The sequence below is a fragment of the Molossus molossus genome, unplaced genomic scaffold (assembly GCF_014108415.1).
Source record: "Molossus molossus isolate mMolMol1 unplaced genomic scaffold, mMolMol1.p scaffold_m16_p_8, whole genome shotgun sequence".
NCBI classification, from domain to species: domain Eukaryota; kingdom Metazoa; phylum Chordata; class Mammalia; order Chiroptera; family Molossidae; genus Molossus; species Molossus molossus.
Window position 1 is genome coordinate 27405287 of NW_023425402.1, and position 16615 is coordinate 27421901.

A 16615-nucleotide genomic window follows, 5' to 3' on the forward strand; every position below is an offset into this window, starting at 1 on the left:
TTAATAATACATATTATTTTTCGAATGAAGAAATGGTAGTTCTCTGGTTAAAAGTCAAATTAAGCACAGGAAAACACTTTGCTCTAATGCCTATGGAAACGCCAGCTTACTTTTATTCATTAGTAGCGCCCATCTACTCATCAGTAAAAGCAAGCCTGTTATTTGCTTGGAATTTTAAAAACAGACATAAATTCTGTTCTCCAAGGAATTTACCATTTTGATTTCACTTGAGTGATAGGCACTTAAACACGTTACAAAATCTGTAAACCTTTCTGTTAAGAATTAAACACAAAGTACTTTGTTTTATTAATTGAACGGTGTCCCACACTGAACTATTTCCTTAAGTGATGGGGCCCTGACGGGACCCGGATTCCGTGCTCAGCACTGCAGTGGCTCACAGTGGGGACCAGATGGGACAGAACTTTCATCTACTTGGTAGTTTGATGCTGTTGTCATTAACTGAGAAGGAGAATAAATGAAGGCAAGGGACTGTGGAGTGAATCTGATTGCTGAGATGGTAAAGTTAGCAGTTTCAGACATTTTAAACTTGAGATGCCTGTGCAGCATAAGGGGGTGGGGTGGGGATGTTTAGTAAATAGGGGATGAATGTAAGCCACAGTTTAAGAATGAGATTTATTCCAGAGAGAGACATTTGTTAATCATCACTGTATGGGTGGTGGTTGTGGTTAAAAGCAGGGGAATGGTTGAGCCCGGCCGGTGTGGCTCAATGATTGAGCATCGACCCTGTACTGGCCTGCTCTCATCACCTCGTCCTGATTAAATAAACAAAAGGCCAACTATGAAGCTTTCAGAGGCAAACTGAGGAAGTACCAGCTGGCCTGGTGCTCCTCTAAATGAATTTGTCCTCTAAGCGAACTTGTTAGTTTTCAGAACTTAGAAAATAGAATGAATAGTAGGATGACTAGCAGGACAGATGTGTGATGAACCAGTTCACCCAGTTCCCTCCTGCCTCAGCTTCCTCCCAGCTCCGTTCCCTCCCACTTATCGCTAACTGCCTCCGCTTCTGTACTTGCTTGCTTGCTCCCCCCAAGGCCATCAAGAAATGCCAGTTGCAGAAGTTTGTAACAAGCCCCCTATAAAATAAAAAAGTAGCTGAAAGTCGGGGCTGATCTCTGAGAACTTTTCCCAAAGTCACATATCATCAGTTGCCGGCCGGCTTTGCTCTCTATTTGGCTTTAATTTGGCTCTGGTGGTCTCTCAGTTCTCTCGTGCCACAACATTCCCATGCACCAAGAGGTCGCTGGTTCGATTCCTGGTCAGGGCACAAGCCCAGGTTGTGGGCCTGATTCCCAGTGGGGGGCGTGCAGGAGGTGGCCAATTGATGTGCTCGCTCATTGATGTTTCTATCTCCTTCTTCCTTCCTCTCTCTCTAAAATCAATAAAGAAAAAATTTTTTTTTATAAACCAGGGGAATGGTTGAGATCACTCAGGAAGAGAGTATAGAGTGACAAGAAAAGGGGAAATGTCCCTGAATAGATCATCAGTGTTTAAGTGACATGTGATGAGGTAGGAGATGAGTTAAAAGAAAATCTGGTAAAAATACCAGGGAAGAGTCTGCAGTGAAACAGGAACACAGCAAGGGACAGTGGTATCAAAGATGCTGAGGGAAAGGTTTCAACAGGAGAGGTACACACACTGTCAAATACCCTCAGACACATCATGTCACTTGGATTAGGCACATGGGAGCCGCTGGTGGCTTAGCCACAACATTGTAGTGGTACAGAGAGGAGTCTGATTCCTGTGAGGAGTCAAGGAGTGAATGAGAATTGAGGCAGTGAAGACCCAGGGCATGGAGGCTGCTCTCGGTAGAGCAAGGCAGGTAAGGGGGCTATGTCCTCTTTCCATGAGCTTCATGGTGGAAAAGTGTTTTATTTTTTCCTTGAGATTGGGAAGATGAGCATATTTATAGATTAAGGGGAAAATGATGTCTGTGGGTGTAAGATGAAATAATCGAAGAGGAAAGTTTTAAAGAGGTAGGAGGAGATGGGACCAAGAAATGAAACTGGCAAGAGTCTATGAAGTGCTTTCCAATATGGCTTTTAGTTCATGCTCAGAAAAACCCAGTGAGGGCAATAGATGGTCATTTATCATGATCCCCATTTTAAAGTTTGGTGATGGAGCCTCAGGAAGTTCATGTTAAAGCCTGATTTCTCTAATGAAAAGTACTCCACTTCCCTCAAAAGAGATGGATGAATTATTTTATTAGACTTGACTATTTTTGAAAATTAATAACAAGAACATCTCCATAAATTTGCTTGGGCTTACCTACAAATGTTGAATTCTAAAGTGCCACAGAGAATTTGGCTAAGTCATTGTTTCTGTTTTCCCCAAGTCACATGTCATTAGATGTGTTGTCTAGTGAGTCTGCATCTCATGTGACCTTGTTCTTACATCTCACTGCGTTTCCTAGGGTGAATTGTAGAATAGACTGATTTTTAAATTGAAGACATATAAAGGTCTTAAGTTTATTGTACTTAAATATTTTTGCTACCTTAATGATGATACCCATGGGATAATATTCATATAATAGTATTAGACTGTCAAGGGTGTGTGTTAAAGATTATTATTTTAATTTATTATATCACTTACAAATGCAGGGTATAAACAGGTGAGACTAGAGAGGAAAACCTGTAGCCCACATTCCACATGAGACAAATTCAGCTGTGTGATTGAGACCTTTTTTCTCTTAAAAATAATGCCATTCCCCAATAGTGATATCTTCCTCCTCACTTCTCCGCCTCAAGATATGAAATGAATGGGGGACAGCATATAACAAATCACTTCAGTAGGTGCTTTCATTTAATGTTTTCTCTTATTAAAGAATAATTTCAAAACCATGTATTTATTATACTATTGCTCCCATACTATTTCACACGCACGCACACACATGTACACACATGCACAACACACACACACATACACACGCATGCACACATACACATACACATGCACGCACACACCCAGGCTGCATTGCAGTAACACTGCAGTTTAATCAAGTAAAGAGACAGGTGGGAAATCTTTCATGAGAGGTGGTGCCTGTCTGTGATTTTGTTATAAATTTAATGTCATTTCATTGTTTCTGATAACATTTATAGGCACAATATATAAAATTTGAAAAAAAAAAAAGAAATGAATCCTACCACACTAATACAGCTGCTGCTAGGCTTTTGTTGTAATGTCTATACTTTTATGTAATTATAATTAAAGTGGGAACTCTTTTAAAACATTCTTTTTTTACTTAATTAGGTCATAACTATGTAATAAACTAAATAATTGATTTTTATGGCTTTAATTATAAGTGACTTTTTAATATTCAGTGGAAGATAGCTCTACTTTGACTTAGCCATTCCCGTTTTATTGGGTATTTAGGATTCTTTGGTTGAATAAACCTGGGAAGAAAAATTATAGCAGAGATGTTTTCCAGCAGGTGGAGATAAGAACAAAGAGCCGCAGCAAACTAGGTGATGCATAGCTTTCAAAATATGAGAGAGGCCCTGGCCGGTTTGGCTCAGCAGTTGGAGCGTTGGCCTGTGGTCCAGAGAGTCCTGGGTTCGGTTCCCACTTAGGGCACGTACCTCGGTTGCAGTTTGTCCCCAGCCCTGGTTGGGTCATGCGGGTGGCAGCCACTCGATGTGTTCATTTCACATTGATGTTTCTCTCTCTCTCTCCCTCTCCCTCTCTCCCACTCTATCTGAAAAAAAAATGGAAAAATGTCCTTGAGTGAGGATAAAAAAAAAAAGATACAAGGGAGTTCATCATTCTGCCAGTGTAGTGCTGCCCAGGTGGTGGGGGAGGGGTTGGTGGCAGAGTTAATGACAAGGGAACCAGTGACTTGAAAAAGGCGGAATTGCCCTGGCTGGTTTGGCTCAGCAGTTAGAGCGTCGGCCTGCGGTCCCGAGAGACCCGGGTTCGGTTCCCGCTAAGGGCATGTACCTTGGTTGCAGTTTGTCCCCGGCCCTGGTTGGTCGTGCGGGTAGCAGCCACTCGATGTGTCCCTTTCACTTTGATGTTTCTCTCTCTCTCCCTCTCCTTCCTCTCTCCCCCTCCCACTCTACCTGAACAAAAAATAGAAAAATGTCCTCAGGTGAGGATAAAAAAAAGAAAAAGGCGGAATTCAGGAAGTTGCATTTTAAACCTTATTAGTGCATCTAGATTACAATCTTCCGTTACAGCCATAACAAATGACCACAGATTTAGTGGAGAAAAACAACGCTAATTTATTTTCATATAGTTCTATAGGTTAGACATCTAACATGGGTCTCACTGAGCTAAACACAAGATGTCAGTAGGGTTGTGGTCCCTACTGGGGACTCTGGGGAGTATCTGCTCCCAGGCTATTCATGTCACTGGCCAAATTTAGTTCCTTGCCGTTGTAGGACTGAGGTCCTGTTTCCTTGCTGGCAGTCAACCAGGAACCTATATTTGCCCCAGAAGCTGCCCACATTCCTTCTGATGCTTCCCATTTGCCCCCAGGGTCCTTGCATGTGGGTCCCCTCTCAGAGCCAGCTGGGCATCGTCCTCCTCATGCTTCGGAATCTCTAATCTCCCCTGTGCCCACCCGCCCCACCCGCCCCACCCGCCCCATCCGCCCCATCTGCCCCATCCCACCCCACCCCACAGAAACTTCTGCTTTCAGGCTCCTGTGATTAGATCGACTCACAGGGATATCCTGGATAATCCCCATCTCAAGGTCCTTAACCTTCATTACATCTGCTAGTCCCTTTCACCATGTGACCTAACATATTTTGGTTCCAGGGATTAGAGTGTGAACATCTTTGGAGGACCATTGATCTGCTTATTACAGTCAGGGTTTTCTTTGGGGAGTTTAAAACAGCTTTTTTGCATCCGTATTCTTCAGTTTTACAAGTAATCCACCACTCTTAATTTATGTAGAATACTAAATTTGCCTGGGGTTTTGTGGTCAGCTTAATTCACTCTGCTAGTTAACATGTTTTTAAAGTTAAAGAAAGGGTTAAGAAATGATTTTCAGAGAAATACCAGTTACCAATTTTCTTTTGAATGATATAGGAAGAAGGTAGGGACATCTCTTCTGTGTCTGACTGGCTGGCTAACCAAGGCAAATACATACCTCTGCAAACAGTAGACTTTGTAATGAGGTTGTATGCAGTGGCTGCGACTGTGGAGGTCCTTTGGTGTGACAGGTATTTAGTAGATACATGGTCACAAACCTTGCAGCCTCCTAAGAGTTCATTTTATTTATCATTCATTTAACACATATTAAGGGAACTCCTACTTGGTGCTAGACATGGCGTATGTTCTATGAATACATATTTACTTCTGCTCTTACAGGACTTAATGTTGATCAAAAAGAGGGAATTTTAGCTCAGGTAATTACGATCCATTATGATGACTTATTAGCATAGCAGAGGCACATGATTCCATGGGAGCACAGAGCTTCAAGGAGCCGACAGCCTCTCGATCATGGGACTTGTGTGGCTTGTCCCCGTTAGACATTCTCTGACTCCAAAGTTTCTGCAGGGATTTCTGGATTGCGGAGATGGCATTCTTCCTGGAAAGCAAAATGTATGATTATGCTTTTCAAGCAGTTTTTTTTTTTTTTTTTAATCTGCAGTTTCCTATTCTTCATTTATTGCATTTCTTTAAAACACTGATTGTCCTCTAGTTAAATAATAAAGAAAATTATTTTATACTGTGTTAGGTCTGATGTGCCAACAAAATATAAAATGATGATAATGCCACAGGCAATAACTTTCTTAGAAAGCCTGAGAAAACACTGTAGTAGCTACTGTGATACGTTAGCAACTGAGAAGTAATTTGCTGAGCGCTGTGCAGTAGGACCTTCTGCAGTGACGGAAAAGCTCTGGCCTGTGTTGCTGCAGCCCGTGGCCGGTGGCCGCCTGGGGCTGTTGAATGCTTGAAATATGGCTAGTGTGATTTTTAAATTTTATTTAATTTTAATTCATTAAAACTAAAATTTCAATAGCCAGTGGTAGCTAGTGGGTACTTGACTAGAGAGCAGAGTCCTATATCATATTTGAAATACATTTAAATAATTATATATATATATTTTTAAATGTTTTTATTGATTTTTTTTTTTTTTTAGAGAGGGAGAGAGAAATATCGATGTGAGAGAGATACATGGATCGACTGCCTCCTGCACGCCCCCTACTGGGGATCGAGCCCACACCTGGGCATGTGCCCCGACCAGGAATCCAGCCAGGACCTCTCAGTCCATGGGACCACGCTCCATCCACAGAGCCATATTGACCAGCGGTCATATATATTTTTAAATCACAGTGGTCTTTTTTTTTTTATCCTCATTTGAGGACATTTTTCCATTTTTTGTTCAGATAGAGTGGGAGGGAGAGAGAGAGAGAGAGAAACATCGACGCGAAAGGGACATATCGAGTCGCTGCCTCTTGCATGACCCAACCAGGGCCGGGGACAAACAGCAAGCGAGGTACGCGCCCTTAGCGAGAACCTAACCCGGGTCTCTCTGGACCACAGGCTGACGCTCTAACCGCTGGGCCAAACCGGCCAGGGCCACAATGGTCTTTGGATGAATGGACTCTAGAGTTCCAGCTCTGAGGTGGCCCTGGAAGTTACCTGTGGGGTTATCACTGGACGCTGTGGCTATTGAGGGTCATGAGGCTCACTGCTGTTGAGGGCGGCTCCTGCCTTGCTGGTGTGGGCTTTGCTTCCTTGCGCCCCTGTGCAGGGCTCTAGCAAGAAATCCCATAGACTAGGGAGGCCGGGAGCTGCCGGCAAGCTGTGATCCCTTTGCTGGATCTTCCTGAGTCAACTGATGCCACGCATGGCTGGTGGTAATCTTGGGAGTCTAAATGTTTTGTTAATCTAAGGACCTCCCGGCATTCCTGACACAATCGGCCTTTATTCACTCAGAGTAAAAACAAAACAAAATTTGATAAATTGGACCAAGGAAAGACAGACTACCAAGACTCAATAAAGGTTTAACACCCTTTCAATGGTTTATAACTACTACTTAGAAAGTTCTATAAGCGATTATACAAAATAAAATTTAAAAGCCCACTTTTAATTGAGCCACCTTACCTTGGTCCTTGACGTGCTGCATAATACAGTGTAAAGGAGACTATTCGGGGTAGTCATCCCTTGAGCATGACAGGGCGCCTTCTCGGATCTGATAGAGAGGTCTGCTCCTAACCACCCAACGAGAACTCACCCCCAGGGCTTCATGGGGTCACCTTACTCTGTTTTCTTCACCGGCAACATTGCTGGCCGAAATGATCACGTGTGTTTGTTCACTTGTTTACTTGATTTAATTTGTCTTATTCATTCATTTTATTCATTCGTCTGGTTTCCCTCCCTCCCCAGATCCCCACCAAAACACTAAGAACATTGTGAATTTGGTTCTCTACTGTTACTAGAGAACACATGTGAGGAGGTAACCCTAGAATACCGTAAACTTGTGATCGCCGATCTCAGAAGTGTTCCACACTCTGTAAATCATTTGTGGGGAATGAGATGCCCATCATCTCACTGTATTAATTCTGCTGGATGTTAGAACTTTACAGAATAAAGTTCTAACGTTAGGCAACCTTTCTGTATTGTAATTATTTCACTATCCTGGGTCAAAGTGAATAAAAAAGAGCCTCTATTTAGAGGGTCACCATACTACTAGAATATATGCTAAGAATGTGAAGGAATATTAAAATTTACTTATGAAAATGGAGCTACTTGTTGGAGGCTTTAAATGTGTATGATGAAAATGCCTGTGGAGGTCTGTAGTTTGAATATATCTTACAAGCATGCATGTATGTATTTTATTTTTTTAAATCAGGTGTATGGAGGTATAATTTACATACTATAAAGTGCACTTATTTTAAAGTTACAGTTCAATAACTTTTGACAAATGTAAGGTACATATATTTTTGATAGAAAAGTGAGATGCACCCTTCAGCTCTCACAGTTCATTGGGTTGTTGCAATGAAATTGGAATAAATAGGAAAATATGGACCACGTGGAGCAAGATGAGGCCAACCTAAAATAAAGAAAGGTAGCCAGTGTGCCGTTTATAGTTCTTACCTGATACGGAAGCCCATATGATTCCAATTTTTATTGGATAGGTGATCCTCTTGGTATCATAGAACTTGCCCCAATTGTAGAGAAATACAGATTATTACACTGCATATTGTCTGATGGTAGTTTTTAGGGAGATTTTTAAAAAAATGCAACTTCAGACTCTATGCTTGTGGAAAATAATTTACATTCAATTTATAACATAATTTTATTGATTGTGTTCTCATTTGGAATAACTTCAGGGAAAATCACCTGGGCCAACACAAGTCAGACCATTGACTAGGGATTTAGCTGTAAAAAGAAACTAATTTCAATTTCAGTGGTGACAGCTGTTGAGTGAATTTTCTTGTGATGTCCTCCACAGCAGGAAATGATATATTGTAACTTCAGCTCCAGTGATTTCCTACCCACCCAACAACTCCAAACCGCAGGGATTGTGCTTTCTAAATGTCTAAATAGCCTAGTTTATGTGGACAGACTATTTTTTTTAACGTCCAAAGTGGATAAAATTATGATTGTAAAAGTGGATATATGGGTGATACACAAACCTTTGTTTCCTCCTCCTGAAATTGTTTTTCCATTTGTGCTATGATTACACCTGGCTTTATGTGAAAAGGTTGTGTTGGAACTCTGTATTCTTTTATAGAATGATGTAAGGAGATTACATTTCATTTGAAAGATGTATTAGCTTACTTTTTAATGTTCCAAATAAATATGTTTTGTTGATGCAGAGATCAGTTTTGATTACTTGTGATACTTCACTGCTTTTTTATTTTATACCGGTTTTTAAAATATGATAAACTATAGCCTACCAGATAGGAAGGAGTAATAGTGTTAACCTCTTTAGGTTCAGGAAGACTGGGAAATTCTTGACAAAGAAAGGAAATATGTTTTATACATTATTGTTTTATGAACCACAGAATCTATGTGTTACTGGGGAGGGTGGGCAGAGACACTCCCCAAGGATGGGAGTTCTTTCATAGTCTCCCCTAGCATGGCTTCTTACAGATGACAGAGGAATGAATGGGCAGTCGTAATCAGGTGTTGAGAGGCCAAGCAGCCCAAGTTTCCCAAATAGAAGTGTGTCACAGCTTCATTTCCCCCAAAAAGCAATTCCATTTACCTCCAAACGAATCAGAATTCAAGATCGCTTTCCTAATAGTGTACATGGCAAATTGTGGCTCAAGTTTGAAACTGATTCCCGCGTAAAATGTGAAAACTAGCATATTTGCAGTAGACTTGAGGCGCTTCCTTTTGTGGGCTCAATTGCAGCTCATATTCTGCTTATAACTAGCAGAGGCTGATCTTAACTTGGCAACAGAAGTCAGGGTAGGTCAGTTGGCTTATTCTACACGGATACCTAGTTCTCAAGAATCATCTGATTGCCTTGTGTCTGTGAGTCCTCCTCACTTGACAACAGTGCTGTTCAGTAGAAACATAATGAGAACCACAGATGTGAGCTACATATGTAATTATTCAAGTAAAATTAATTTGAATCTTATTTAAATCCTATCCAAAATATAATTTCAATATGTAATGGTTATGAAAAGTCATGAATGAGATGTCTTGCATTATCTTTTATCCTAAGTCTTAGAAGTCCAGTGCATGCTTTACATTTATTGGACGTGTTAATTCACACTAGGCTACGTTTCCAGCGCTCAGTCGTCACATTTGGCTAATGGCTACTGCATTGGACAGCGCCGCTCTACACAATGGGATTCCTTTGAAATCTCTATTGAAATGGAGACTGAAATATTTGAGGTTGGATTTTTATACTTTGGAGACTTCCTCAGAGTGTAAGTGTGGATAAAACCTTTTGAGATCATTAGGTTATTCAGGGACACCTAAATTCTCCAAATTCAAGATTAAATATTTTATGTGATAGTATAAAGAAGGTAGGAAATACATTTTTCTCTAATATTCAAAGGAAGAAACTGGTAAATGTTAAGAATAAAGGGGAGGGGGGAATCAGTGGGGGATAAAGGAGAAACATCTGTAACAAAAATTAATTAATAAACTCACACTTCTGATTAAAAAAAAAAAGAATAAAGAAAAACAACAACCAAAACACTTAAATGCAATAAATTTAGGCCCAGATGATGATGATTACAATTTGAGTGAACAAAAATGTGATAAACTCTTTTACAGACATCTGCTTTGGTCCTCATGACAACCCTCTGAGGGAGGAGCTTTCATGATCCCCTTTCTGATCCCTGTTCACCAGTGAGGACACTGAAAGAGATTCAGAGGTTTTGCAAAGTCACACAGTGAGTGTGCAAGCCCCTGACTAGTGGATTCTGAAAGCTGTGCTCTTGATCCCCTTCCGACTCCCTTCTGTCCTGCCTCCAAGACTGCCTTGGACAACTCGGACTTGGAAGAAAGTTACGCAACTCAAGAGTTGCTGCTCACTCCTAAACCATTGCAACTATTCCAGTGCTCCTTGTTTATTCCCTCAAGTTTGCCTCAGTAGCCAGAAAAGGAGAAGATGATTGGAGAAGTAATCCCCCTTGCAAAGCTGGCTGGTGCGCTCTCATTTTGTCAGTTACACCCTGTGGCATTCTGTCCCTGCAGCGGGGCTCTGACGACCACTCTCGGAGCCGAGCTGTGATGCTCCCGCGATCAGTGCCACAGCATGAACAGGGTATTATTTTTTCTTAACCAGCTAATCTTGCTGGGAGACCCACAAATGCACTTTCATATAATTTCTTCTTTTTGTTTTGAATTCTCCGTGGCGACAGTCAGAAAGAATTCCCTGCTGAGTACCTAAGTGCTCACATTGATGCTGTGGCGCCTTGAGCACGACTGAAATTTCACTTGTGTCTATGAAGACCAGGAGTAGATGGTTCCCAGGTCAGATGTGTGCAGATAGCTCTGTTTCAGATTTACCTGTTTATGTACCCACTGTATTTTTATTCTGTGAATGAGATGTTTGTGTTGTAGTGTTTTGGGAAACTCGAGTTCCCTGGGGATGGGATGAATCAATGATGCCTTCCTGTCTCAGTTCTCTCTCAGCCTCCCCACCTCTTTGGATTAATTTAATTGGATTTAAAATAGGATCATTTTAATTTAATTTGGTTACATAAATATGTTATGGGTATTTTCAAAGTCGTCTTTTCTTTCAGCTTTTAATATATTGAAACGGTTAGCCTTATAATTTTCTGTTTACTGTGATTTTTTAAAACTATATTGGAAACCTAGTTTGCTTACCTCTTACTGTTTAATGAGCAAGATAATATGGGAGGGAAAAGTTTCTCAGATGTAACAGAATTTTAATTAAGTTGCATGTAAGTTTATTGAACAAATGTTACAGTAAGAAGATGCTTTTATATATTTGAGTATTATTGGTTCTCTCGTAGTAGATTAGGTAACTTAGGACCAGCACCTCAAAACAAAAACATAAGCAAGGACAAACACTGAATTATTTCTGTATCAGGAAAGGGTTTATTATCCACAATTGCACAATTCTGTTTTCTTGGAAACTGCTACCATGCACACATTTAAGTTTTTAAAGGTTTTAAACTGACAAAGCCTCAAATTTTTATTAAAATAGCAACTTAGCACTATGTTATTACAAAAGGAGATAGAAGTTACAGTTTGCTTTTTTATTTTAATGGTTTTTGTTTACAGATCTGCCTTTCAGGACATACCTACCTAATTGCAGAATTTTCCCCTTGCCTCTGCTTGGTTTTTTGTTGTTGTTGTTGTTGTTGTGGTGTTTTTTGTTTATTTGTTTGTTTGTTTGTTTTTGCCACTTAATCCACCTCTTCATCTATAAACTCTAGTTTAGAATTTCCTTGGTTTTGCTTATTTCTTTCTGCCCGTCCATCTGATGTGTGCTAACTTTCCAGATTCTGAGAAAAATAGACTTTTATTGTTCCAAAATGTCACCTTCTTATCATATACTTACCTTTAAACCCCTACAGCAACCTGAATAAACTCAAATCACATACTTTTATGAACCTGGTCAAAATTTAAGAATATTTTAATGCATGTAAAATTGTTCAATGACAATGATAAAAATACCAAAACAATCAGGCCTTTGACTTTTATGTGATCATCACATCCTAATGCCAAGCCTTCAAATTCAAAATATTTTCTGACTATAATCTCTTACTTTTTCACTTGATTTCCAGACCCTCGTTCTCACTGACTGTCACCTTCTCATGTCAGTCTTCCCTGTTTGTCCCCCAAGTCACCTCTCCCTCCTGGCTTAACAGGCTTCTCTGTTCAGCCTGGGCTGTGCTGTCAGTCATTCCAACAGCATTCTAATAACACTCTAGAATCCTGTGGTCTGTGTTTCTAAAGCATGTAACTCTCTATTCAGTGTCGTTTCATTGCTTAAGAACCTTGAATGCTGCACATTGCTCTGTCCTCCTCCCACCCTCTTAGAAGAGACCTTGTTCTCTTTGGGCTGGTGGGGGGCATTGTAGCACTCCTGCATCACCTCAGGCTTCTGCACTACTTTGTGACTCTTCCTTGGTTACAGAGGTGCTTAATGAGTGTGTGCTGAGCGATTCAGGGGCCACGCAGGGATGCAGGGATGTAGGGACGCTTGAATGCATTTTGGTTGGTTTTGTTTTCTTGCTAATCAGAATCTGTTATATCCAGATAAGGACAGCAACTGGGAAAATGTCTATTCTAGACAGTCTGACAATCTAATGACTTTTATCCTGGGTTTTATGCATTTATAGGGTTGTTTGTTTAGTGAAGGTGTTAATTTTGCTGGTATAGTATAGTAATTGTTACATTTTATCAAAAGTACACTATATTCTTCCTAGAATGTTCAGAGGGAATTCTAAAGTAATTGACCACTCACTGAATCACTTCTTTATTTTCACGACTTTTCTGGCTTTTTGGTAACTTGAGAAAAATCTCTATAACATTTATCCTTAGTGCCTTTTACCTGATACCCTAGCAAATAAAAGATAAATTATGACTAGAGAATGCCAAGTATACCACTGCAGTCCCTTCCCACCAGGTCTGTGGGTGACAGTTGGTGCACAGTTTGGCTCACCTTTCTTCTTCTCACACTCGTGGCCAAACAGAGTTAAAGTCAAATCTTCATTTGTTTCTTAGGCTTCTCTGATTGGTCAAACATTCCTCTTTATCTTTGGCTAAATAGTTAGTAGTGACATGATTTGAATTTTATGGCCCGGTAGAATATTTGTTGGTCTGCTGTATTGAAAAAATGGAACTTGTGGTACATCTCAATTTATTCTTTTATAAAGGTTAGAAGCAGAAAAACTCTTCTACCTCCCGAGTCCCTCTTTTAAAAAAACTGTACATAAGTGACAGTGAATGTTTCTCAAAATAACATTATTTAAAATGGACAGAAAACACTACTTTCTGCTGCTCTTACAAGTGCTGATATATCTATATATGTATCTGTCTATCTCTTGAACCAATTAGACATGATTTTGCTTAAAAATTATTCTTACTATTTCCATGTTTCCCCAATGCAAGAAATGCTCGTTCGTAAAACTGATTTTTTAGCAATCATGAAAATGACAATATATTTTGACAGTTCATTAGTGTAGCAGCTGCATCCATTTGGAAGCAGTGTGAACTAAAGCTGACGCCGAGCTCTGAGCGCGGCAGGGAGGTGCCTCCCTTCCCCAGGTGCCTGTTAGGAGTCTCGTTTAGTAACATCCCTTGGCACTTCCAAGGAAAAGCCAGAGGTCCAGTTTTGTGAGCCGATGTGAATTGTTCGTAAGGATCGTTATTCTTTTATGGCAGCATTACTTGTTTCTTTGTTTATTTCCTGCCTTGCCTTCCTTTCTCCATCTGTTGGCACTGCTTTATTTAGGCCCCCACCTCCTCTCGCTGGAATATCGCAGTACATTCTTCTGCCAACTGATTTTCTGCTGCTCAGTCTCTCCCTTCCTAGTCATTCTTCATTCTGCGTTCTTTCTCAAGTGTAAACCTGGTCGTGTGAATTCTCGCCTAAAAATCCCTTCATGGTTCCTTGTTGCCTACAGAATACTGGATACGATGTTTCTCATGACCTGTCTTTCTAGTGTTATACCCGAAAATTTCCCCCACCTCAGCCTCATCTATCCATAACTCGTTCAAATATGTATTAAAGAGCTGTGATATACAAACCCTTCTAACCAAGACGTGCATAAGTTATCCCTTCTGATCATGAGAGGAGAAATCTCATTCCTAATCGCGAAGCTTTCCGTCTTCATTTCTGTCACTTTCCCTCCCAGGGGCACCATGCTTGTCCTCGCTGGGTTGGCTGGTGGCCACCTTCCTGTCTGTTAGTAATATTTTTAGAAATATGATGTCTATATAGTTTCTTTATATCCTCTTGGTGGTTACTTATATCCATTAAAGCCTTTGCACTAATCATTGCTACCATTCTCTTTCTTTTTACTTTTTCCCTCGGAACTTAGCCTTTTGCATATTTTATCAAGGTGCTGAGGGACAAGCATTCACGCCGCCTTCCAGGCAAATGTGTGTGTTTTTATATATCTTCTCTTTGTACCGAGCGTGCTCCATTACTCTGGGCCGAGAGAGACTTCCTGTGGTAGCCACTGACTTATTTACTCAATAACTGTAATCATGTTTGTACATCTCTTTACCATTTTTAGAGGACTTCTGTGTTCGTTCATCTGTTGATCTGAACAGTCCTGTTAAGATGATTACAATCAGCTTATAGCCTAAGAAGCCGAAGCCCGTAGGGGTCAGTGAGTGGCCCAGGGCCTCCCAACCGGGTGGTGGCCCCTCTGCAGGATTGTGCCTCGTCCCCTTTCCGTCCTGATTTTTCTCTACTTAATTGGTCAAGGCTGCAATTGCTCTGTGTACTGGAATGTGATTTACTGATATAATTAGCGCGTTGAACATACTATTTCATTGAATTCACCAGCATTCCTGGCAGTTAGGCAAGCCTGGCATTAGTGATGCTATTTTACAAACTAGGATAGTGCAGATCAGGGCGATCAAGGGATGCACCGGTCTGCCGGCCAGGTCTCGGGCGCACCTGCTGCCGTCTCCGTCGCCCCTGCTGCCTCTTGGCTCCACCGTCAGATGCCCGGAAACTGGAACCCATTTTTATTTTAGGATTCCACTGACTCAATTATTTGGTTTTGCTCTATATTAAAATGTAAAATATTAAAATTAAACGGCAACTGTCAGTTTAACTTAGCATGAGTTTTATATGCCATGGAACCATTGCGAGTGAATGAATGGATATAATCCGATGATACAATAATTGTCAGAAATTTGTTACTCGAGAGATACGTGTGCCAGAGGCAAGGTGTGTAGTGGAGTGCGGGGCCGTTCACACCCTCCGTGGCATCCCTCTCATCCTGCTCCGTCACTTTTAGGCCATCCTAGCCCGTGGAAAGAGGAGGGTGGGGGAAATTTACACCCCACTGTCCCCTAGCCAGTGGCGGCAGCCTCCCCAGCTGTGCCGTAGTTTTGCTTCACCATCAATTCCCATTGTTTAGTCAGTGCAGTTGATTGTAGGAACAACAGCCTTTCTGCAGAGCATCTTGAGTGTGTATATTTATACTGTCCAGCAGCAAGGATCTTTCCTGACCAGGTAGAAGGTAGAGGTGACAATGATGCTTTCCTCCAGGTTTCCATTCAGCCGTGGTTTCTGCCCGGATCATGGTTTGGTTGTGGTTTCTATGTAACCCCGCAGCTGGTTTCGCCATGTCACATCTGAACGTCTGCATCTGAGTCAGTGTTTATGGCACTGGGCGTGGTTATGGTGCTATGTAAGGAGATGAAAAATTACAGTTACATATATACACCAAGTTAAAAATTTATGAAACATCATTTTATGTGAAGAAACGGAATCGGGGGTCGAAAGGTTTGAGTTCCTTACTGCACTGCGGACTTGGTTTCTGATCTAACAGGTTCCAACACCTCTGAGCCTCCATTTCCTCGTGGGTCCAATATAAAACTAAAGCGCTCTCTCAGGGCCCTGAGGATGTATTTAGAGGCTATAGATTTACTTTGGATATGTAAAGTGCTATTCAGATGTTATGTATTTTAATAAACAGTGATTAGTATAGGTCAGATCTTTTTAAATAATTGTTTTATTTTTCATGTACAGTTGACATACTATATTATATTTGTTGCAGGTGTACAATATAGTGATTAGACATGTATATACCTTATGAAGTGATCATCCCAATAAGTCTCGTACCCACCCGACATCATGCATAGTTATTACAGTGTTACTGACTATATTCCCCCTGCAGTACTTTATGGAAAGTTATTTCAATTCAGACCTCCCATCAACACTGCAACGCAGGCCTTATTATCTCCATTTGACAGATACAGAACCAAGGATAGGGAGGCTGAGGGACTTGCCACTGGTAGGTGATTGCACCTGATTTAAGCTCCAGTTTCTTCTTTGCTCTGCTGTTAATAAAGGATCAGTAGTAGAGGTTTGAACTTGAGCAGCAGTTTGCATTGTGTTTCTAAGAATGGAAGTGGCATGCTAGACTCGCACTGAGGGAGAGCCAGACTGCCACTCTACTCTTGTACTGTTTTTAAAAAGTTACTTAAGTGTATTCTATTAAATACCTTGAAAACACTC

The 16615-nt window shown here is 40.9% G+C and overlaps 1 protein-coding gene across 1 annotated transcript in view; it reads left to right on the forward strand.

The window, feature by feature from the left end:
* Positions 1-16615, forward strand: part of PRIM2 (DNA primase subunit 2) — a 278782-nt gene that overhangs the window by 164952 nt on the left and 97215 nt on the right. The window lies entirely within an intron of this gene.